General features: G+C 45.9%; 1 long non-coding RNA gene across 1 annotated transcript in view; it reads left to right on the top strand.

Moving 5' to 3' along the window:
* The first annotated feature begins 441 nt into the window (after positions 1–441).
* The window catches only part of LOC118165089, a 65,351-nt gene continuing 40,146 nt past the window's right edge, over positions 442–25,646 (top strand). The window contains exon 1 of the long non-coding RNA XR_004749848.1: positions 442–657. This is a non-coding gene — a long non-coding RNA (uncharacterized LOC118165089). The remainder of the gene's footprint in view (positions 658–25,646) is intronic.

Here is a 25,646-nt window from a genome sequence, read left to right as displayed (position 1 = left end):
CCCTTATGGTTTTGGTGAAAGCAGTAATGCGGATGAGGGGAGCAGACCTCTTGTAGCTTCCAGTCCCTGTCACAACAGAAAACATAACCTGGGCTTTCCCAAGTAAAATGCATTAATGACTTTTCCTGCCTGAGTTATCCCGAGCGAATATTCAGCGTAATTTTCTATATTGTTACCTGCAGGATGTAGTTTCTAGTGATTTTCTGAAAGGCACAGCCATCGGGATGCTCTTAGCGGGAATAAATGGAAGAGAGAACTTTGTTTTTGCATTTGATTGTAAGTTTGAGACATTTCAGAATAGGAGTTATCATGACAAAGGAAAACATTCTGTCCTTGAAGTGAATACAGAGGAGCACAGCTCGCTCAATAAGGTTTTGAAAGAAAACAAAGAGCTGAAGGCCAGAAATGACTCCTTCAGAAACAAGTATAAAATGAGACAGGACTCAAAGTGCTTAAAATACTTCAGTGACAGGCAACAAAGAAATGCCTGTTACCATAATTGCTTGAATTAAGTAAAGAGCCAGAAAATCTTGAGAACTTTTTAAAAAGTAGAGGTTTGATGTGTGGGGAGTGTAAGAACAAAATTCTCTTGGGCCATGGCCGGAGCCCTGAATCAGCAGAAGTCTTTTCCTTGAAGAAAGTGAAAAGTAGAGGAGGGTGAGTACATACACCCTTATTATCCTTGCTCATTGTGGATCAAAGAGGTGGAATTCTCAGGGCTGCCAGCTTGCCAATTTCCTGCAGTGAATCTGGTGCAGGTTTGTCTTATTCTCTCTGTTAGGCAATTTCTCAAAGACTCTAGATGATCAGGTCCTATAATGGACTTCTTATGAGATCTGAATCTTATTTGCTAGCCCGTATGTGGTATAAATATTTTAAAAGTATTCAGTAGGAGTGAAGCATTCCTGCCATGTACAAAAATTATACACATGTATGCTTTAATTCCAGGGAGTTCACCCCTCTTTCTTCCCACCATTTCATTACATGCTTGTTCTCCCTGTGTTATATATATATTAAAAGCTTCGTGGAGTGGTTCGCTTGCATTTACATATGTGGACGGTAATAATTCTGTGATGTTGCTTGGAACTTCTGCATGAACATGTTATATAAAGTCAGTGTGGGCATGACAAAGGTATTGCAGATTTTTCACAGATAAACACAGTCAGTGATTGCAAATATGAGTGAAGCTGTGTGCAACTTTTAATATCTAGGCAGAGCTTTTAAGTGCGTAACACCTGTAACCACAACTGTCAGTGCAAACAGGGAAACTAGTTTTAAGGCATTTGAGTTGATTTAAAAGTGCTGGACTTTGAAATACTTCAGCTGGCGTGGTGCAGATGTGTTCGTCCTCCGGCAGGTATTTAAGTGCATAAACTCTGTTATTAAAGAATACAAACTTTATTAGCAGATGATATACCAGAGACGTTGGGAAAACAGGTATCTGAATAGTGAGACTGCCTTATGAGGTGAGCTGTGGGTTTTAAAGACATGTAAATCCTACTGGGAAATGGATTAAAAAGAGAGGGTTGATGGTCCTAGGGAACTGAGTGTTAAGCACAGAGGTTTTTTTAGGTGCCAAAATGGAAATGTACAGGAGGGGTGGTGGATTTGCATCAGTATTCATGTAGCTGGTAATAGGGTTAGATCAGAAGCAGAGAGCTTTCCTACGAAAGACACTGCAGGGCTATACAGCATAAGGAGAGACCGGGGCTGTTAGAACATGGACTGTAGTAATCTCCCCCTGAAGGGAGACCAAGTGACTGTTTCTTGTGAGAGTACTGAAACAATAGTAAATTGTTACAAAAAATGGAGAAACATGCACCCTCTAAAGTTTTCTGGAGCATTTTATCAAAGTTGTTCATGTTGCAGGAAGAAAAAGGTGCATGTCAGTCCAAGACTTTAATCAGCACAAAGGCAAAACAAACCTCTCTCAGCCTTTTCTTTGTTCAAGAATACAAACCTTTGCTTGTTTTGTTATTTGTTGAAGGTAAAGTTGGCATGAATTGGCCTGCAGAAAATTTCCAAAATATAGAGTTCTGGTTCAATATGTGAAGGAAATTTGTTCTCAAATTGACAGGTGTCCACCTACTCAATCTAAATAATGCCATATTAAGTATCTGTTAAACTGCTATAAGAAAAGTTATGTTTTGTAGGGAGAGAAAATGAAATTATCTTTGTGATAGCATCTCTTTAGAGCTCCGTCCTAGCTGTTATTCATGGAAAATCAAAAGAAGGCCATCTTCAAGATGTCCAGTAGACTGAAGAAGCTGGGCTGGGAGCACTTGTATCTCCTCATTTGACAACCTCACCTGTTGTTTGGTCCTGCAGAGTACCTGGAAATACCAGTAAAAAACAAAACAAAACAAACCAAAAAAAAACAATAGTCCCATTGTTTTTCAGAAACTATTTTGTCTGTGTAACATTAGGATGATGTCAGAGGTTGATTATTAGTTAGGTTGTCCCAATAAGAACAATTAATTTGGGGGCAAAAGCCGGTGAGGACCCTGTCAGACACTGAACAATGTTTTTGGTTTTCATGCACTGAATCATCAGTGTTTATAGGCCTCCAGCATGTAAATCACCCTGAGGTAATCTGGAAGGGAAGGATATGAATAAGCCAATTAAATTGGCAAAGAGCCTAAGGAACACCCTGTTTAGGGATAAAATCACATGCCTGTCCTAGTGCCAATAGTTTGGGAGAAAGAAATGAAGTTGAAACCTTTGTAATTCATTTCTTTGCATAGGGACATGATTTAGAAGACTTTGGTCTTCTCCTTTTGTATGTGCGAGATCATGTGACTGAGATAAGGTAGTCAGTAATGTGTTTTGTGCAAGTAACTTTTATTTTGATGACACAGAAGGATGTCATCCAGGTTGCAGAGGGTGTAGGAACTGGTTGCCTCACTTAGGGTAATTATTTCTTATTCAGTTTTATGATATGAGCATACAAAGGACTGAATTACCCTTTACCTTTCTAAATACCTACTTTTTTTTTTTTTTACTTTTTGTTTTTTCCCCTTTGGAAAGGGAGGCACTATTTTCCATCCGGAAGCCTTCTCCACCTGACTCAGCAGTAACTAGCATACTTTAAGATGCTCTGTATCTAAATAACAAAAACAACTGCTCTCTTCCTACCACATGCCTTTGAAGGTGTGATGTAACGGGGAAAAAAGGCAGAGGTGAAGAAAATTTTTCTCTGGAAGTTGTGCAAAGGAAAAAGTATTTGCATTCTTAGTTCATATTTCACAGTATGAATGGGCAAATGGGTCCTTTTTGTGTTTTTGAGAGGCTTGCTGCATTTGCTGGAAGTCTAGCTAGATATTTCTGCCATCCCGCTCAGATCTTTGAACTCAAATGCCAATTCCAGTCAGGAAAAGAGCAGGCTCTCTAGAAGAGACATACCCTGAATGTGCCTCCTCTGGCAGAAAATCTCAAGCAGAACTCGTGGTTGACATCAGACAATTTACATGGGAGTGGAACATTATGACCTCCCCAAGTGTGGGAGAAGCTATAATTGGCATTTGCACATTACTAGGCATCAGAGATATAAACACAAATCCATAGGAAATCAGGAGTCACCAGATACACTTCTCACTCATTTAAGGCACTTTTGGGCCTTAGTTCTTCAGGCACCATTAAGAACAGGGGAGATGCATCCTCTTCTCTTTCTTCTCCATCCTCTTTGGACTTCTAGAATTACGTTCTTGGTTGGAGGGACGTAACTCCCAGAGAACAAAACGATCCAGAAAGCAACAGAGACATCAGGTCACTGGAGGCACCACCTAACACCCCTCTGGATGCCTTGCAAGTAACAGCACCAGGAGATCCTAAATACATGGCAGAAGACCCAGATAAACACGGCCATTCAGGATGGTTTAGATTCCTTTCACCTAACCCCAGCCATCTGATAGCTCGCCATCTAGCCTCAGCTGGTCTCCACTCCCTGTGGAGACAAAGAGGCACCTTCCAGGAACAGTTAGTTCCAGCCCAAAATAAGTATAAAATGTGTGTGATGAGCTTTTCTTTTTCTGTCTTCATTCATTGCATGCTGAGGAGGCCTTGATGACAACCTGAACTTACTAGACAGCTCGTGTTCAGCGAGGTGAGGCCCGCCTGGGCACTCAGCTCCTTTGGGGCCTGCCCATGCGTTGCTGGCAGCAGAGCAAACTTCCATTACCAGAGGATGGCTTGACGTTTTGCACCAGAGGGTCCCTACAAGGGTCCCCTTCATTTTGAGCTGGAACTGAGTGGATCTGGAAGTCCACTCAGCCTCTCAGCTATGTCTCTGGCCCTTACTCATTTTCAGCCCTTCAGAGACACTGCTCAGCGCTGTGGAAAGGAACAAAAATAGCTGCTTTCACTTCTCTGTTGGTGTATGGGCCCTGCACAGAAACAGGAACCAAAGTAGGGTTAAGCAAGGTTTAAAGGAACAAGACAGTGTTCGGTAGAAGAAGGGAGAAGCTCATGAGCTGGCCAAGCCTAGCTGCGGAGCAGTGTCCGTAAACTGTGGGTATGTCCCCAGGGAAACGAGGGACAGGGGAAACAGCAGAAAGCTGGGCGGCACGAAACACAGAGCACACGACCCAGTCCAAGTCCCTTTGTCTCGATAGACAGTGCTCTAGAATTGCTGTGACCTTACTCCTGCCCTTGTGAGGCTGAAATATGTAGCGCAGCTGCAGGACATAGTTCATCATTTATCAAGGGTAAATACAGTTCTGGATGGGAACGTGGAGGTGAAAAGTGTTCTGCACACAGCGTTCGCTCGCGTGTTGTAACTTGCTGCTCTGAAAAAACAGAACGCTTTGTCTTCTGGTAACGCTGGTGAGTGACTCCTTATCATAACCTTGCAAGAGGTTTCAAGTGTATTCATGAATAGGAAGATGATTAAGATGACACATCAAGGTTTTCTGAGTACTTATTACTGTTCAGCAGCATCCTCATGTTTTTCTTAGTTTTCCTTCCAAAACAAGGTGTTTCTAATCACTGATGTGATTGGTAAACCACATCCTCTCACTCTTGGTGGCCCCGCTTGCTGTGAAACTCAAGCAGAGCAATAAGAAAGTGAGCTAAAATGAGGAGCTGTCAGAGCCAAGGCAGATAATTTGGCTGAAAGACACTGAGGTGACCTCTGCAAAGGAGGCCTCCCTTGCTCTGAGCAGTCCCTGTGACAAAACCCAAGGCTAAAAATGAAGTGACCTGACTAAAGAGCTTAGGGGCAGAGAGGCTAAATGAGGGATTTAGAAGATACAGTTTGTAGAGGAGAGAGAGAAGATAGCTGTGTAGTTGGGGAACAGTTGAAAGTCTTGCTCTGAATGCATCCATAAATCATCATGCCAGGTAGGGTATTTGCTCTTCCCCCGACTGTTTTGCGGGCTGAGAGCCTGCTTCAGCCACAGCTGCTTCTCTTCAAGAGTCCATTAGAGTCCCGAGACTCGGTTTTGAGCAGGCTGTGCATGAAAAATGTAATGCTTTTCTCTGTCATGCAGCCAGAGAGTCAGGTCTGCAGACTGACTAAAGTGCCTTTTTCGAGGAGAGGACTCATATTAATTACCCTACATCTAAGGAAATCTAATTTCAGAAGGACAAGGACGCAGAGGGAAAAAAGGAAGCCTTTTTTTCAGAGCTGAAGCAATGGTATCAGATGTGTGTCACCTGGAATGCCTCTGGGCCCTCTGGCCACCGTGCTTGTTAACAGGGGAAAGGAAAATGACTGAGGCCGATGTCTTCAGTGACAGACATCCCTGGAGTGCAGATAGTGTCTTTTGCATAGGGCTGAGGGGGCTGCAAGAGACAGTGCAAGAGCTGAAAGGTTTTCCCCGGTGCCTGATTGCTTCTAGGGCTGTAAATGAGTCCTGACTGTACAGATCAGCAGCACAAGTTTCACCATGCTTGCAAAGAAGTAGCTCTGGTGGTTTCCTTTTGTGTTTTACACTTTCTGCAAAGCCATGTTTTGGGTACATGCATTATAGGCCTGCCCAGTTCAGAGGAGGTAGAGTTAAATTTACGTTGTAAATTTAATAGGGCAGAAAGAGAAATTCCAGGAGCCATGCACCTTGAGATTTGTTCCAAGGTGATTCCAAAAAGCAAATGCAAAAACAGGTATGCCTCTTGACGTTTCCACCTGTGGCACATAGCCCCTCCTGTCTGCTTCTCCAGCTCGTCCCCCTTAGCTCTGTAGCCCCAAGGACCCGGTTAACACCTGCTCCTTGCTATCTGGTGCCCTCTGGTGCTGCAAATACCTGTCCAAGCTGATCCCATCACACCCTTATGCAGGTGTGGGGACCAGCAGGTACCCCAAGGGGGGATTTGTGAACTGCTATCTGCTTGTTCCCCATTGCAGCCTGGCTGTGGGAGGGGCCCTCCAGTATGAGACAGTGCAGGTGAGACTGGGGCTGGGAGGTCGGAAAAGCTAGTCCTGCTCCTGTCAGTGATGGGGGAAAGTGAGAACTGGACAGGCTTGCCTCCCACCTCTACCCCCCTCAAGTATCTCTCCCCTCAGATGCTATTCCCACTGCAGACAGTCTCTGACCCCGCTCCAAACACCTCCTGGCTCAGGAATGCTCGGACCTTACACGTGCTCAGATCCATTGTTCAGAAAACAGGATTACAGTATCTTTACTGTCCTTCATCTCCCCTCTAATTAATCAATGCTAATTGATTGATTGATGGTGGCTTTCTGGCACAACAATCTCCCAGGTCTGAGAAGCAGCCACATGCCTATCATTCTCACGTATCTGCTCGGAGCATATGGAATGTATTAACCTCCCGAAATTAGTTAGAGCCTCTTCTAAATTAGTTTGTAGGAGCTGGCAGGGCTCATCTCTCTGAACTAAAAGAAAGCTGATGACAGAGGCAGATAGCAACGACAGGCTCACAGGTCATTCTCTCAGTCTAGGTCCAAGTAGACTTCACCCTTGCAGGGAAAGAGTGGATCACATCATGCCTTCAGGGTGCACTCTCTGATTTGCAGGCACTTGTGTGTCCCCAGCTTCTGCGTGAAGCCCCAAGTCACTGAGGCCTTCTCTGCTGCTCCAGCACTCCTCTCAGATTTCCTCTTGGAAACAGCTGAACTGGTTAAACAGAAAGTAAGATATCCTCCCCAAACTCAACCAAAGCGAACCCCCAAACCCAACAAACAAACAATGAGCTGTAGGCAAGCACGAAGCTTGAAACATGTCAGCTGGAACTGATAAAGGGCTGGCAGAGCTGTGAGCAACTAAAAATGGGCTCTTATAAAGACAAGTTGGGCAATCTTAAAAAAAAGTGGTGCTACCAGTCCTGTCAATGAATACTTAGATATGGCCCTTGCAGATTGCAAGTCCCTTGCTGCCGTGCTCACTGGTGAGTCATGTGGAAGATCGCTAATTGAAGGATAGAAAATGGCCTGCTGTGGCCTGCAGCCATTATGAGCTGCACATTTTTTCAGGGATGCTTGTTGCAATCCCCTCTTCTTCTGGAGATGGGGTGTGGCTCTCTCATTCCTGGCAAAGTGGCTGGTGCTGGCTTTGGTTGGGAAAATATAGGTGCTGTTGCATGATGAGCTAGGCATCCCCCGGGGGGGATGTCACCTTCCTCTCCAGCACAGCATCAGGGGTGGGACAATGCCCTAAAGCACAACAGAGCCACACACAGATCTGTCAGCTTTACCCAGCGTGTGGTTACATGGATCAGGCTCGTGGAAACGACTGAATCATGTTTCACACTATTCATGTAACTACATAACACAACCTGATCCTCATCTTGGGATCTGAGCATTATATTCTCAGACTATGCCTCCTTTTCCTTCTTTCACCAGAGATCTCGTGACTCTTGTCCCTTGCATAATTATTTGTGCTTGTGTTCAAATCCTCCAGCCAGCACTGGGAAGTTGCTCTGTCCAAATTTAAGTGCAGGTCCCCCAAGTTTCTTTGGCAGTGACACATTGGGCAGCTCACTCTCCATGCCAGATGGGGAGGAGCACAGCACTCAACCCTGCAGAAAATGAAGCTTGGGTACCACGAACCCTGTAGCTGATCTTATGGTGGGTGAGACAAACCCTACACTTTCCTGTCTGCTTTGTGCCTTTCCTCTGCTTTGCCCTCCAGAATTCACTTGCTTGGCCAGCCCAGGATTGCCTGGGGTCATGCAGCAGAAGGCAGGCTGGGGCACCACACTGCAAGTACACAAATCACAGAATCATAGAATCACCTAGGTTGGGAAAGACCTTCAAGATCAAGTCCAGCCATCAACCCAGCCTACTGATTCCCGTCACTAAACCTTGTCCTTCAGTGCCACATCCACAAATAACTACACGGACATGCACTCCACCGCTTCCCTGGGCTGCCCATTCCCATGCTTGAGCAGTGTGGGTGAATCATGGGCTTACCTTTGTAGAGACTGCAAGGAGGGAGCAACCTGGTGAGTATTCTCACAGATATTCCATCCACCGTCGCAGGCAAAGAAAAAAATGCACCCTCATTTATAGGAAGCCAGGGGCTGCCGTGCTAGTTGAGACTGATGAAGTTTGGTATCTTGCTTTAGACAACAGTGAGCATTGCCTGCTACAGGAGGTGCAAGGAATACTGTAGTAAAACAGAGAAAATCATTCACTGTGGACTTTTCTCACTGTCCTACTGACAACTAGGTCACTAGTTAACCATGTCACCAACTAGTGACCAGTGTGAGCTGGAAAGAATGAGGGCTTTACGCTGAACTACTCCAGTTGCTAATCCTACGTGATTCCTCTCACTTGGATGAAACAAAAATGAGGAAAGAATGAAACCTCCATCCTGTTCCTTCAGAAGCCGATGACAAACCTCTCATTGTTCTCAAAGGTGCAGGATCAAACCTGTTGTTATCTCACACAGAGCGCAGTTAATATCGTGACTAAGACTGAACTGTGCATGTAGTATTGCAAAGAACTGAGCGAACAAGGCATTTTTACTTTTAATTTTTAGGAAAGTGAATTATGAGATCTCGTTACCTAGAATCAGGATGCATCTTGCTTGGTGAATGCAGTAACAGAAGGGTTCTTCAAATCCCTACTTCACAAGCAGAGAGGCAGTTCAGCAGCACAGGAAAGATGTACTGTTCCTAGAAATCTCCTCACTCAAGTCCTGTCCTGCATCTGTCAGTGATTCAATAGCATCGCAGTTGTAATTGAACACAAGAACACTTGTGTTAGCAAGCAGGAAGAAGCTGCTTGGAAGCACCAAGATGGAGATGGGCTGTGTGGGTGCCAAGGTGGAAATCACACCTGGTCGGGGCCCTGAGGCCAGTGATATGGGCAAGGTGGTCAGGATGGCAGGGGGAAATCTGAGTTGCCTGTCACTGGGTGGTGATAAGAGAGGTGGATGCACAAAGACTGTAAGTTTGATGGGCAGTTAACAAGGCAGAACTGAGAGGTAACAGTAATTCATTTCCATTTCTTTATCTAGCAATTCACTTAGCTTTTTCTTTAAACAGAACACTTTGTATACGAAAGCACTGGCTGCAGCACTTAGATGCTTTGCACATTGTGTGCAGACTTCTGTAGACTTACAGACATTGTGGTGACATGGTTGGATAGAAAATGGATCCCCAGCAGACAGCCACCCTCCTGGAGAGAGGTTCTCGAGATCTGGCTACTTCCATATGCATCTACTCATTTTCACTCTCTCTGCTGAAGATCTGAAATAAAATAAAACAAAACAAAACAAACAACAACAAAAAGCAGACCCTGCTCTATTTATGAAAGTGATAGTGACATAAGGACAGAAACAGAACATAGAGGTGATTTCAAAAATTGAGATGATGCATGTAGTTCCTGAAACTAGAGATTTCTTCCAATGGCTCGTCAGTGATAGAATCTGCCCAAATTATCCCAGAGAGAGATTATGGCTTTAGTGATTAAACTCCTTGGGACAGTAATGTGCCTAACAAGGCTGATGCCTGCAAGGGATGCTTAGTTTCAAGCACAGTTCCAAAGAGAAAAAAAGGTCTTCCTGCCAAATCTGACTGGTTTTCTAGGCTGAAATGTTTGCTGTTGACTTTTATGTGTGAATAGGTCACGTCAGCAAGCTATCTTGCTCAAACAATCTCAGTTACATTGGTTTTATCGCTAACTTCTTCTGACAGCCTTTTGGAGAGAGGAGAGGACATCATGAATGCAGAAGTACATCTTCATTAGTTATTTCTTCTTCTTTTTACCAGCACATGAATCTAAAATGGTCTTGCTGCCCTCTTACTGTAACTTAATTGCATGGATCGGAATTTAATTCACATTAATTTTCTGCCCCTAAATGTTTGAAGTCCAGAGCTAATCCAAAGAATCATTTTATTTCATTACAGCCTCATTTTCCCCACTGGTTCTTATTCTCAGTGCCATGAATGTTTTGTGATGATCTTTATTTTAGCCATTTAGAGACAGACATCTGAGCTATTCTTAGGGTAGTAAAATGGTTTCTGGCAGTCAGTGCTTGAAATTTTTTGGAATAACACAATTTGTAGCACAGAAATTTCAGAAAGGCTCAGAGATCATCAGGGAGTCGATTACAGGGCAGCGTTGTCCTGATTATTCCATGTCGTAATGCAGAGAGATCCAACTGTGTGACAACCCCAAACCACACCGAAGCCTTGGCCCCTGACAGAACTGATCTCCCCGTGTGCTCATGATGATCCGTGCTCTGCCCCAAACAACCCAGGACGTGGCTTTTCTCCCTGCCTGTGCCGTATAGGGCTGTGGCTTCAGGGAGCTCCCCACTGATGTTAACTCCAGTTCAATAGAGGGCTTGAGCTTCCAGCCAGATGCACAGGTCTGTGGGGCAAATCTGGGTGCATGTGGCATGACCACCAAGCAGAGGCTGTCATCTATGGCCCTGTGTTGTAGCAGTGCCACCAACAAAGGGCTGATGGGGACAGCCATGTCCCTGCAGTGCTCTTGGGGTACCTCGGCTCTCACTTAAGCAACTGAGTGAACATCCGGGAAGAGAGAAGGGTGCTGTCTTTCACGCATCCCTTCCTACACTTTGCCCGGTCTCAAGTCTGCAGCTGCTGTGGACTTTCCTTTCAGCATAGAGCTGCTTTGTCTGGATAAGCAGCAACGGCATCTAAAGACGCAATAGATTTTGAAACCGAGACAACTGGAGCAATCACACTGATCTCTGGCAAAGCCCAGGGGAAGGAGCCGAGATAAATGAGTTTTTGGGAGTAGGGAACTCGAGGAGTTGAGGCTGGAGGTGGATTAGAGTGAAGGGTTAGGGGGTGCACCCTCTGCCTAGGATAATGAGGCCACTCATCAGCGAGCCACGGGGTCCTCTCGCTCCCTGGCACTCCACAGGGCTCACACGCATTTCGGAGGAGCTGGCAGGAATGTTTCTTTCCACAGACCTCTGCCACCTCCTTGGAAGTCGATCAAACCCGTTTTATTAAAAACCACCATTTGACTCCTCATGTTTTTATACTGATTAAGAACAGTGCCTTGGCCAACTGAACAAGGGGACTGATTGTAGCTCAGCTGCTTTGTGCTGGAAAAGCTTTGATCGGGCTGAGTGGGAGTTTATGTTTAAGGTACTGTATAAAATGAATTTTGGTGATAAGCTTATAAACTGAATTTGAACCTTGCTAGGCTCCAGAGAGAAGGAATAAACAACTCAATTTATATTCTCCACAGATACACACCAAGATGTCCCTTTGACCTTTGGTTATTTTCCTTTGGGGGGGTCAAACTGTTTCTTAAACTGTTTGAAATTATTTGTCCAGATTAGCTGTCCGTGCTGAAGATGGAGAGCTTTCAGGGAGGCTCCCAAGAGCCCTGAAGCCAACTATAATGAATGAGTTTGGTGTTTTCCTCTGAGGAGGAAAAAAAAAAGCTGAATGAATTACAGAGCTGCCAAATAGCCCTGGTTCATTCACACAAACTTGAGGATAATGCGCTTCTCCTGATCCCAACATGATAGCATTAGAATAGCCTATTTCAAGGGCATTCATGTCTGACATCTTCTCTCCCTCATTACTCACCAGCCTCTATCGTCATACACAGCAGCGAACTGCAATTAGAAGACACTGGGATCTGACATGAAACCCCGAGGAGCATGTAGCATTCGTCTCCCATTGATGCTGGAGCTGGGGACCAAACCTGAAGTGGATCCAAGGGGAAGCAAGGTCAGATGGTCATCCTTGTGAAAACCTCTGTTCCAATGCATCTTGGGGTATACATGTGTAGAAGTCAGTCTTACGAGTTTGGTAATTGGTCAAATAATTATTAATCACCAGCAGTCCGTCTGGTGCGCATCCCAACACAGCCATCACAGAGTCCGGGGCTGCCGCAAACCCTGGGCATGAACGAATTGCCGCAGAGACAGGCAGTGTGGGGGTCTCTACCTGGGAGAGATTTGCTTTAGAAGGAGAGGTCGTGATCGCTCTGAACAAATGTCTATGCATTTTATCAGAGAAGTCATCCAGCTGACGTGCAAGTCCTACAGCTGTAGGAAAAGAGAGTTTTGTTTGTGTTTTCTTGAGGCAGAGGGCTAGAAGTGAGAAGCCCAGTTAGGCTCAGTGATGGCTTTCTGTATACCTCTCTGCTCCAAAAGGTGATAGCAGAGACATCACAGCACCCTGAGCTTCCACAGTCATTTTCCCTTCCCTGCCTCAAAATTAATCTTCTCCACTTATCATAATAAAGGGAACATTTTTTAAACCTCACTCACAGTTCATGCCCTGTGCCTGTGTATCTGCCTCTTTGTTCCTCCCAGTGACTTCTGACCCTGATGCCCAGCTTCAGCCAAGAGTCACTGAAGTGTAGAGATTTCAGTGACATCAAAGTAAAATCAAGTTTCCAGAAAATTGGGAGCTGAGTAGAGGAGAGTGAGTAATGCTTCAAATATTACCTCTGCTGAAAGAGAAGTCTTGCCAGATACCAGAGGATCCCAGTGGGGAAGAGGAAAGGGGGACAAAAAGAGGCACATAAGAAACCAGACTTCATTTTTTCATTCTGTTTTGCACGCTCAGTGTGGATTTTGTTTTTGATTTCTCATCAAAACCTAGTTATCTAAACCTTTCTGGGGATTTGTAGTGTAGGTTAGTATACCAGCAACCAAAAACTCCTCCCGTTAGTCCTCAGTTGCTCTCAGCAGGGTGCCCAGAGAGGATCAGAGCTCACTCAGCGTTGACTCTGCCCCCTGACAGGACTGAAGTATACACAGCAGCAACAGCATTGAACATACCCAGGGAGCAGGACTAGTGGAAGCTGGAACAGACCCATTAATCAAACAGTCTCACCGTATGCTAAGGGAATGCAATAATGTAAGAGACAGATTGCAAAGACTCATTTGTGATCTGGGACCCCATTCTTTGGGGTAAAGTTCTTTTGTTTCTAAGCTAGCCCCGCTAGTTTTGTTTGTATACAAGTAACTATGGGAAAGGATACCATGCACAGTCGGGTTCTGCAAGCCTTCCAAGAGCGTTATTGACTTCTTCAAATGCTGCTTGTTCGGAAATCACAGACTTCCTGCATACTCAGCTTCCACCTGGATAGCTTTACTCTCAGGATACTCTCTTCATCATGCATTATTTTATTCTGCTCTGCCCTGAAATAACAAGGTTTAATTGGCAATCTGGCTCTGATTTACTAGTATCTCCTTGTGTGTGGAAGGAGACCTCAAATTCAATGCACTCATTCTCAATCAATGTCAGCTTGGTATTAACTCCATGTTACTACATTATTGATTTTATTCATCCCAGGAGTTACATCAATTTATTCTGGAATTTACACTTCTTTAACAACCAACACAAATCAAGAACATTTGTTACGCTTGCAATGTAGACTGGAAGGTTTTTGGAATCTGATCCTTATTTTCCTTTACATTTGTTTAGATTTCCAGTTAATCTGAATTCCTATCTCGCCCCTTTGAACTTTCAACCAACTGTAAATACTTTTGATAAATTTCCCTGCTAAAAACTGTATTGCAACATAGTCCTGAAAAAAATGATCAGCAACTGCAAAATACCCACTGCCTTCTGATGAATTGATACGGGTGGTTTGGGGAAATAAATGGTTGGGTGCTTTACGTTACACAGTGGCCGCATGTAAACAATAAAAACTGCTTGTAGTCTCAGTCATCCATTTGGTTCCATTATACACAGTATAACCATTTGTAGCTTTAACTCTTGTCTTGAAGGTGTGTAGCAAACTAAAAACATCGTGAAAAGTTGGTCTTTTTCCACTGCGTTTTACTGGCTGACTTGTTTGCAACAGATAAAGAAATTCTGGGAAAGTTCATTGTCTGTTTCTGCAATTGTTAGGTCTTCCTCTGGCTGGACTCGGTGATGGCTGGAGACATACTGAAAGGATGAAGTCAGAAGAGTGGGAAGTGAAAGCTGAAGGGGTTTTTGAAGTTGAAGCTGAAGTTGATTTTTTTTTTTTTTTTAATTGTTTAATGTCTACATAGCTGAAATGATGATCTAGCATTTAGGAGAAAGGATGTGGGACTTCAGAGCAGTGCTTGCACTGGCCTGGGTCAACAGAGGTACATTTTACAGAGCTAAAGCACATTTAGTGTCCTTCCTCATTCACAGAGAAACCCACCACTGGCTGAAGAGCAAGGCACAAGTGTAAACCCTCTCTTCTGTACAGTCATTTTCCACCGCTGTATATTCAGCCTGTTGCTCATGTCTGTTACCTGTGTGCAGTAAATATAAAACTTTCAGGATGTACTGTCCCTGAGCCGTAAGAAGATAGAGACCAGTCAGAAACACAAAGAGGGACTTTTCTGAAAATAAAAGGGATGATACAGCTGTGTTTAAGTTAAAGTGCATGAGTAAGCTAAAAAAGGGAGGATTGCAAAATCTGTGTTTCCATGGCAATGCCACCCTTCAGTGTTACCTAACACGGTCAGGATTACATCATCAGAACAAACTTTCGTCAGTTCATCACAGTTTGGCTATAGCATATGACACTGTTTTGAGCTCACTGTGGAAGCGATGCTTTTCTGAAAATTTGCAGGGAACCCCATCTGGCCATTGCCTGGCACAGGCTGCCTTGGGAAGGAAGGCCACACCACCCAACACACTACATGAAAAATTCAGGAGATAGAGGATTTGTAGGGACTTTCTCTTCAAAGTCACAAAAGCAGAACTTAGCCACACAGCTCAGAAGAATTTGGGGGACATATAGCACCAATAGTTCCCACTTAAACATCCTTGTTTTGTGTTTCATGTCATCACACAGAAGTGAATGGTGGATACCAATGTACCTGACTGCTTGCAGGGTTTGAAATAGAGGCATGCAGGAGGCAGGGAAGAGAAGACAGAATCCCAGAATGGCTGAGGCTGGCAGGGCCCTCTTGAAGCCACCTGCCCCAACCCTTGCCCAAGCAGGGACACCCAGAGCAGGCTGCCCAGGACCACGTTCAGGTGACTTCTGAAGGTCTCCAAGGAGGAGACTCCACCACTTCTCTGGGCAACTTGTGCCAGTGGTCAGCCACCCTCACAGTAAAAAGTTTCCTGATGGACTTGCTTTGGATTTGCCTGTGTGGACAAATGCATTTTTACTTTGGTAATACAGCCAGCTTCATCTGTGCCAGAAGCCTTATGTGTGAGGTGTTCCCCTAGAGCTACCTGTGATGCTGAAGGATTGTGGAGAGGTGTAAGGTATCCTCTCAGACTGAGAGGTGCAGCAGAAACCCTTCTCCAGGTCAGACCCAGGACCACTGAAGTGCCAGGGAGACCACAAACCACAGCAACATGGCAATGCTTGTAGCAGCAGGAGGAGACGTAATGGCTGTGGAAGGCGCGAACCATCCCTGCCACTTTCCCCTCTTGCCCTGCACAGGGGGTGAGTGAGGAGCAAGCAGTGCCTCCACCAGCACCAGGTATGGTCGTGCAAGGTTAACTCACCAGCATTTCTAAACAAAAGTGAGCAGCTGGAGCTGATTCAACTAAGATTTTCACTGTTGGCATTTGGCTTGGCACGAAGCATGCTAAGTCTTGCTTCGGGATATTGCTGAATCGTGGCGCTGAGCTGTGGCAGAGGCTTGGCCGTGGTGCCTGCAGGGCTGGTGGAGGTGCCTCTCCTTGGGGTGGAGGTGTCAGTGTGTTCACCTGCCCTGCTGGTGCTGCTGGTGCTGCGACTAAAAGTATCTCCCCCTCCCCGGGCTGAACCCCTGGCCTCCGCGGCAGTGCTGGGCCTGCATCAGCTGCGTTGTGCAACCTTGACCATTAAAATACCTTCACTTGTTGCTGGGACTCCATCATTTCCCTTTTGCTGTCTGGACACAGATCGGTGCTGTTTCAAGGGTCCATATCGGCAAAGGTCGCCAAAGTCAGATTTCCACACACTTGGAACACTTTTCTTACCCTACCCCATAGCCATGGTGACTTGTTTTCTTTTAAATTCCTTCCCCTTAGGTTCAATGCTATCTTTAGATGTCATCCTGTTTTGACAAATGTGCGTGCAGTTCCTGATGCTATCAGGGAACTATGGCATGACAAGGACTGGCTTAAGTAACAGCTGCATAGCTGTGTCAGGGATGAATGATGCGGCTGGTGCCCTTTCTGGAAACGCTCCCATTTTCTGTGATTCTTGTTCTGACCCCGCACCCAGTGGTGGACTGGCTTGCCCCTCCTCTGTGGGTTTTCATCTTTCCTCCTCTCCAGATCTTGTGCAAGCACCTCCTCGCCACAGAGTTTTGCTTGTACTCCAGACTTAGGGAGGCCTTACAGAGGCCTCCCAGCACCTAAAGGGGGCCTACAGGAAAGCTGGGCAGGGACTTTGTCAGGCAATGCAGTGATAAGACAAGGGGCAATAATTTTAAACTGAAAGACGGTATGATAAGTTATCTATGAGGAAGAAATTCCTCACTCAGAGGGTGGTGAGGCACTGGCACAGGTTGCCCAGAGAAGCTGTGGATGCCCCATCCCTGGAGGTGCTCAAGGCCAGGCTGGATGGGGCTTTGGGCAACCTGGTCTGGTGGGAGGTGTCCCTGACCATGGCAGGGGTTGGAACTGGGTGGTCTTTAGGGTCCCTTCCAGCACAAACCATTCTCTGATTCCATGATTTCAAAATGTGAGAGGCTGGAGAGCTGGGACGTGCAAGGCTGGCAGGGCAGAGAGATGGGAACTGAGGTCTGAGGTGCCCAACCCTGCTGGGAGCTAACAGGGCACCAGCAGGCTGGAGTATGGACCTATAAGCAATTTCCCTGGCTCACAGCACAGGCCAGTTGCATTCAGGACACTGGTGAAATGGACTTCCCAGCAGAGGTCATGGAGACAGAGGGCAAGTGAAATGTTATCCTCTGAGGTCTTGTGGCTGGTGCATGGTTTGTGTATCTTTATTCCTTTCAAAAGTAATTTATACCTCTGTTATGTGACAATATCATGCACAACCAGTGAAAGTTAAATGTGAAATTGAAAGTTTTGTCTTTTTTTTTTTTTTTTTTTTTTTTTAAATTCAAAGGGAACCTTAAATTTGCCATGCTTAAGTGATGCAAATTTTGTTTTGTTTTGTTTTGTTTTGTTTTGTTTCCTGCAACATTTTGCATTAAACCTCCGATGCTCTGGGTATAGCAGCCTGTCTCTCTGCAGGTGTGTGTTTACCAGGGGTAACTCTTTTCTCATTCAAAAGCCACAGTTTTCCTGACGGTTTTCCCCCAGAGTGGTGGGGGTGAGCGGGGCATACACCTGCTCTCATGCTTCCTGTTCTCTGTTGCTCAGGTCTGGTCAGGGTGAGGCTGCTGTGTGTGTGCAGCTGTTACCCGTGCAAATACAGCAAATGCCACCCCAAAAGTTCTTTTGACAGCTAGAAGAGATGTGCAGGGCATCAAGGCTGTTGGCCGCTCCCTTGGCATCTCTGGCTATTTTTCCACCCCCATGCTTAAGGGTGCTCAGCAGCCGAAGTCTGACCATTCAAGTCTGTATGTCAGAGACATCAGATCAAAATATTATTGGAAATCTGGCCTAAATTATAGACCATACAGTGTGACATCACCTTCAGCTAAATCACACGATGACATTTCCTTCTTATAATGGACTGCATAAGCCTCAGCTTGAAATGGCTAACAAAATTATCCCTTCATTACACAGCTGATTTAATGCCAGTGTGCATTCGCAGTTGCAGAGGTGATCTTTACCATCACACACGAATTTTATGTTTCTTTAATTAACTGCATCATACTGCATGTTGGCAAGAAGCAGTAATGATATGTCATCCTTCCACTGACCAAATATCAGTAAGTGGCAGTGGTACTGCTGTCAAGAGACAGACTTTGAATACCACAAACCAGAAATATTTGAATAAATATTATATGCTCAAAATACTTGCACTGTACGTGTAATAGTTCCTTGGTATAAATAGTTGAGACCAAAATCAGTGCTATAGCTGGGACAAATGTGTCCTTCCAAACAATGTTTTGGATCCAAATAGCTACAAGACTTGAGCATCATGCAGGTTGTTGTAGGTAGGAGGTGCAAAGCATGATAAAGTTAGGTCAATCATGTTTATTTACAAGAGCATACTTGTTTTTTCCTAAGACACAGCCAGGGTTCAGGACGTGTCAGGCTTCCTTTCCAGGTCCCAAGAGCAGAATACTCCTGGTCTGCCCCTGAGCACCCGGCATCGAGCCAGGCTGGTGTGGTGGCACTGCAGCCAAGGTCTCCAAAAGCGGTGTCTGCGGCACAGCTATCGGCTATGATCTCCTTGGAAATAAGCTGACAAAAGGTCTCTGAAGTTGGAGTTGCTGTGTGCACACCCAGATTTGCCTGGGTTGGGAAGCAGGAGTTTTTTCTCACTCTGAGCCAGCAGCTCTATACAGCCGGTTATGTTTTCTGATCCAAGTCCAACAGGTCTGCTTCTGCGTGTTGTCTCACTGCTCCTTTCCCTCACCCACCCCTTGCTCAATGTGATGCTCAGGGTGCAGCACCCTGTGCATTCCCTTTCATACCGAGCCAGGCTGAGAAACTCCCCCTCCACCTCTGCCCCTGGCTGCTCATTTCCCCTGCTGAGCCCCGGGTCACTGCCCTAGGGCGACCATCACCAGCCCAGGGCATGGGAAGGGAGTCTCACCCTCAAAGAAAATGTGCAGCAACTCCACCCTTGGCCAATCTCCTCTGCCCAGAATTTAGAGCAGCTTGGTGTTTGCTTTTGTTTTGGGTTTAAATACTTGTTCGGCTATCTCTCAGAGCTATCTTAAATGAAGGGGTGTGGTAAAACTGCCTAATTTAACCCAGCCTGGGACATCTGCAGATGGATGGCCCATCTCCATAAAGCCGTTTTATCCTTTTCATTTAGAGTGCTTTAAAAGTTGACCATTTATAGACTGTCGCCACTCTTCTTCTGACTTAATGAGACTATATTTGCTGACAGTCATGACAAATAAAGTAAACCCTCCCAGAAACAGAAAAGGCCCCTGCAGACATCTGAAGCATTTTGAGAGCATGTCTCTCAATGGCTGGGTGAAGGCCTTGGAGAGATTTGGTTGCACACCGGATCATGCTTTTAGGAAAGAAGAAATTGCGGCATGCTCTGGTTGTTCCTCTCCAAACTTTCATCATCTCCTCACCATTTCCCATCCTAGGGTTCTGCAAACCCCAGCTGCCAGGCAGAGTGCCTGCAAGACGAGCCCCCTCCTTCCCAGATGGGCAGCTCGGTACTTGAGCTTGGTACTTGGGAACTGAACATGGAGAGCTAATTCCCAAATCCATAGTCAGTGGAAAAATGCCCCTGGCTTTTACAGGGCTAGGATTTCAGCCTAATGAGTGCTCTGTAGCTGAAAAGCTACAGGCCAAACACACCCACAGGATCCAAAACATACATTTCCAGCAATCTGTTCTGATTTTAATGTATTTGCATATAATCTTCTTGATGAGGGTTTTCCCACTGAACTCCTGCTCTGACATGACAAGGAATGTTTAAGGCAGCAAAATGGAAAACACAGCAGAGAGAGATGAACACCTAAACAAATATGAGAGAAGGGCAAGCATCGTTAGCTTTTTCTCTGCTCTGCTTTCCCTCTTTCTGGCCATATCACCATCATTTTTTTCTTCCAGAGGTACTCCATGGTGACCCCAAAGGAAATGCCGCCGGTAGCCTGTTCCTCATGCTTGTGCTTGCTCATGTGCATCTCAGTGTATGTTGGGTCTGCACTGAGCCTGCATACACATCTCTGGCCAAGGGGCCCACAGTTATTTTTCTCCAGCACAGGGTGGATCTCCAGATCTCCAGAAAGGGGGATCCCATTCTTCTTCTTGCTGCCAGGGCCTTAGAAAGCACACAGTGATGTGTTGTCTGTTGGGGGCAGATGGCAGGGGGATAATTACAGTGCTGTCATTTTTTAAAGCACAAGGTAAAGTGTCACTGAAAGTATGTTTTTAGTTGTCCAGAAGATATTTCTGTGCCTGTCTTTTCTGTATTTACCCTTTTGTGAGAGAGAGCCATGCTATTACTCACTTTTTGTGGACTACCTGAGGTCACAGAGCACGTGAAAAGAGAAACTGAGCCCTCGCTTAATGCCACAAACACAGGGCTAACTACCCCCCTGCAGCGCTGGACTCGTCCTTGGGAAGAGAGAAAGAGATGGGTGCCTTTTCTCAAATCTGGTCACTCCCACCAATCCAATGGCGGTGGCACACAGGTCTTTCCTTCCCTGCTATTTTTCTAAAGAAATGTTGAGTTTACTCCTGAGGGATAAGGATGCTGGCCATGTTATGTCAGTCTGTGGCAGGCAGTTGTGTTGTGGGTCCTGCCTGGGGTTCAGATCCTCTGCAAGGTGCTCTGGCGAGGGCCCTCACCACAACGCCTCTCCCTGCTCACAGCACTGCCAAGCGCTGGCAGGGATTTCCAGACATCTGCCAAGTCTGGTCTGGAAGAACCAGCTCTAGGTAGGAACAGACTTCCAGGGCCAGCTGCACACACCAATACTGATTAATGCCTTTTTATTTTTCCAGATACACCCCAGTCTAAGAGGGACTAGACACAGACCACCAGCAATACAGATCAGTCATTATATCAGGTTTTTTTTTTTTTTTTTTTTTTTTTTTTTTTCCAGTAGCTATTAATTTGGGATGCATTTCAACTGTTGACCTCAACTGGAAAAGTACCAGATCCCATGCTGTGTATCTCATGGGTACTTCATCTCATTAATAAGCACCTTCATTCCAGAGTATTGTCTGTTTATTTTGGAACGTTTTCCTCCCCTCCCTGAAAAAACAGAGATGAATTGGGATAAATACAGGCAGGAAATGGTTTCCCTAGCAACACTAAGAATACATAAGAACAACCTCATCATTCACTTTTCTTCCTTAGATACACTTTTCAAAGAAGTTTGAGCTACATTAAAAGACATCTCCTGTTCACAGTACAACACCCAAGTCAACAGAATTAATCAGCCCTGATTTCACTGTCAGTGCAAAGGGAACTAAGTCCCTTTAAAAAAACAGGGACATAAGGCCTTAGATTCCAGGGAATGAAAGCTGAGTCAAAAGAGGAGTTCATTCAGATTCAGCACTGGTCAAAAAAAGGCGCTTTATGTAATGTTCAGCTTTGCTGAAGTGTAACTTACACTAACGAACTTCCAGCGTCTCCTGTTCACAGAGCCTCGGGTTTTGGTAAACCCTGGGTTGGGCTGTTTGTAAGCAAAATCTAATCTAGTTGTGTAACCATGCTGGAAAGGAAATCAGAAAAAAAAAAATGTTTCTGAGAGGTTATTAGGGGGAGACATCAAAGCTTGGTGCCGTGTAATTTCTACTCTCATCACGTTGCACTAACACAGCCCCCTCCCTCCTGATGTGCTTGCTGTTGCTGCCAGCCTCCACACACACTGCAAGTTGCATGAGGGACATTTCCGCAGCTGGGATGGCTTCATTTTTTTTTTCATCTGGAACAGCATGTCCAGCCTCAGAGGCCAGGGGAGACCTCATTGGGCACATCCTCCTCACCCAGGTTGGTCTGCCTACAGCCTGTAGGGAGGAGGGTGTGTTCCTGAGGGGACGCCATTAGGGGAGCAGGGTTTCAGGCTTAGCCCTGCCAGATTTCAACCTCCAGGGCAGGCAAGATCTATCCTTTCTCATCATTAAAGAGGGACCAGGCAGGCTAGCAATGTTCACAGCATCCCAAGGAACTGGTGTTCAACCTGCTTCCTTATCTCATATCCTTTTTAGGATCACTGCTTCCAAAACAAGATCCTCCATCCTGCATGAAACGCCTACTTTCTTTGTTCCTGATCTGTCTAAACAGCAATAGATTTGTCTGCAGTTACTGCTGGGTATCAAAACGTAAGCATGGATACAAATTGTTATCCAGAAGCTGTGTTTCTATTGAACATTACTGATGTTGTGGAACAACATCAGCACCAGAGAATGGCTAAGGAGTGGATAACAAAGAGGTCAGGTCATAGGGGGTTCAGTTGTTCCACTGGGTGCAAACATACTACATGATCTGTTCAACGTGTGTCTGACGTGAAGCCACAGATCTGAGAAGAAAGGTTGCAGCACATTGGCTCCAAGGCTCCAAGGGCCTCCCTCTATCTGGCTCATTGGATAGAAAGTTGAGAAGTGGGTTGGTCACTACTTTCCATCGTCTGGATGAAGACAGATATTTGATGGTAGAATGCTCTTCATTCTAGTAGATAAACAGAAAAAAATCAGTGGGTGAAAGCTGAAAGTAAGTAAATTCAGACAAAAATAAGATGCATTTTCTTACAGTGGGTGCAATAGCCATTGGAACGATCAACCAAGATTGAAGTGGAGTTTCCTTCCTGACAGGAAACTTAATATTCATGGTGCATTTCTTAAAGGTGGACCTTTGATCATTTCCAGGAGGTTCACTGAGCTATGCTGAAAAGATCAGAAAAGACAGTTGCAGTAGGACATTTCTGGTTTTACGTTCTATCATTTCCTACTCAAGAGGCACAGAGCAGCTGGAGAAGGCAGTCCAATATCATGGCCAAGCTAGTATGCTTAGCCTCTGGGAAAGCACGATGGGGAGAAAGGGGAATATATTGTTCTTTCACACCTTGGAAGGGCTCTGACATTTGCAGGATGGTGCTGATACACCATTTTGTCCCTCCTGCTTGAAGTAAAGACCCCTAAGAAGGAGAATGTCTTGTTTTACCAGTGCCACTAGCATAACTCTAGGGTTTGTTTGGTCTCGTCATCAAACTAACTCTATGCTCAGTAATATTATTGCTACTTCATGCCAGAGGAATGGGTTAGTGGTCCCAGTGATCTGGGATGGACTAATAGCATCTTTCTCTGAATTTGCGCTATGTGGTCCAGCTGATGGTTTGCAGAGAGCATGTCATGGTACCTCGTGCTACAGAAAGTTGGAGGAGAATGGTGGGATTTGCCAAGAGCCTCAAAACCTGGGTCTGGTTCCCACTGATGTTCTGACACTCTGAACCAGCTCATAATAGGAAATGATGCTGTAGTTTGAGACAGCTCTAGAAACTTAGTCACTTCCTTATTTCCAGGGTACTGATTAAATTCAAAAATGGTTTCCCAAGTTGGTTCTCTATTTTCCATCTACAGCAGTGTTAACCTCAAAGTTTAAAAAATCCAAAATGCTGCAATGCCATAATGATGAAATATGACAGAGTTGGTGGTGAGGCACTGGAACAGGTTGCTCAGAGAAGTTGTGGATGTCCCAGCTCTGGAGGTGTTCAAGGCCAGGTTGGATGGAGCCCTGGGCAACCTGATCTATGGGTGGCATCCCTGACCATGGGTGGGGGTGGGAGGGGGGTTGGAAATAGAAGATCTTTAAGATCTCTTCCAACCCAACCCATTCTATGATTCTATGAGTGAGGTATAGATGGTTTTGTTCCGTAGTGAACACGTATGATTTGTTACAAGATGAAAATTCAACAATAGTATCAAATCATAGAGCTTCCTCTCTGGGGTGGGATTCTCCCATCAGTCAAGGAATAATCAGTCCCGGGAGGCCCAATGAACCAGGTAACAGACCAGATCAGATAATAATGGTGCCCCCTTCCTGGCTTTAAGCTGTGAAAGGGGATTTCTTGAGCATGAGGAGCATGGCAGCCACAGGAGGTAATTCAGTATCATGGCCACCTAAGCCCTGACACCACGGGTCCTAGGCTCACCTTCTGGGAAATAATGATGGAAAGAAAGGAGAAGGATGTCCACGTGGAGGACTTTGCAGGGCCCACGCTCTGGGAAGAGCTCTTTAGAGCAGTGTGAGAGCTGGGCTGCAGGCCAGGAGCAAGAGCAGCCAGGAGTGATGGGGCCTGGCCCAGACTTGCACAATCCACAGTGACAAAATACGCAGGGCTCTTCTTTTGGGAATGAGATACCTAAGGGCTTGGTTGTGCCCCTGCCTGCCCCGGGTGTGTGCAAAGGGCAGGACTGAGAGGAGGAGGTGGTGTCGATGCTCTCATGAGCTAGGGTACAGCAGGGTTTGGCTGGAGGATTGCTTTGCTCCTGTCCTGGATTAGCTCAGCAGCAAAACCCTCACTGATTTCAGCCCCTCTCTCTGTGCTTCTGTGCTTCCCTGCAATGCACAGCAATTAAGCACAAGCCCCAGACATCCCCTTGCTCATACAATGCTTTAATTATAAAGCAGTTTGCTTCTGATTGGCAATTACTCTGCCTGGGAATGGGCCTCACAAGCGGGTGGGCCTTTGAGACCCGGCTGTCGTTTTCATCTGCCTCGTCCCCTTCTCCATCTGGCTGCTGAAGAATAAGGCCTCACAGGCTTCCCCATTAAGTAACAGCACTATAAAAAAATAAGGAATGGATGGGGTTGGCCTTCACTGAGTCAGTAGCTTCGGCTTGTCTCTTTGTTTCCCCCTTTCCCCCTTGGTTGTTAATAGGAAATGTCTGATTCATTACAGTGGCCTGGCTAATCCCATCACGCTGACAGCGCCACGCGGTGCCCAGCTCCTCCTGCCAGACGTGCCGTAAGCAGGGATGTGACATGGTGGTGGCAAGTGGGCGACCTGCCACTAACCTTCTCCCCAAGGCGATGGGACTGCCCTGGGAGGAGCACTTCCCAGAAACGTGGTCCTGGCCCCAGACACTGGGGTCCACGTGCGGTCTTGGTGGCACGACGGGGGTCTCCGCAAGGGATCAGGCTGGATCTTCTTGTTGTGGAGTCCCTGGCACTTGCTTTACTCAAGGCTAAAAGATCAGGGAGAGAGAGAGAGAGAAATGTCTTCTCTGCACCCTGACCCTACTTTGCAAGGGGCCCTCAGGTTGGGGATGGATGTAGGAGCCTCGGCAGTGCCTGTGGTCCTGCTCCTGGCCTGGGGAAAGCCACATCCCTCCCCTAACATCAGCCGCTCCCAGTCCTTCTCCCTCCCATCCCACAGTATCCTGGCTGGTGGCACGAGCCTGTCCCAGATCAAAAATACTGTGGCAGGTGGGAGTGCCGTAGTGCCGGGTTGGCTTCTGACGTGGTCAAAGGCCACGTGCCACCAGCACACAGCTCATATCAGCTCACCCTTGAGACCCCGTCCCAGCCCTTTCCCATGTCAGGAGGCATTTACAGGCAGAAGTAATTTCCTTTCCCTACCAGGAACTCCACAGGATTAGGTCATAATACCATGCACTTTGTTTCTCTTTGGCACAATCACATCAATTGTAGGTAGCTGTTCAATAGTAAATATTGGTGAAGAACAAATATTTAGGGGCACAAAGATCAGGAACCAAGCACATTTTGGATGAAACTCTCCCTTTCTTTA

Source organism: Oxyura jamaicensis, chromosome 3, assembly GCF_011077185.1.
Source record: "Oxyura jamaicensis isolate SHBP4307 breed ruddy duck chromosome 3, BPBGC_Ojam_1.0, whole genome shotgun sequence".
In the NCBI taxonomy this organism is placed as follows: domain Eukaryota; kingdom Metazoa; phylum Chordata; class Aves; order Anseriformes; family Anatidae; genus Oxyura; species Oxyura jamaicensis.
The sequence above is the reverse complement of the archived record's forward strand: the minus strand, read 5'-3'. Positions and strand labels throughout refer to the sequence as shown.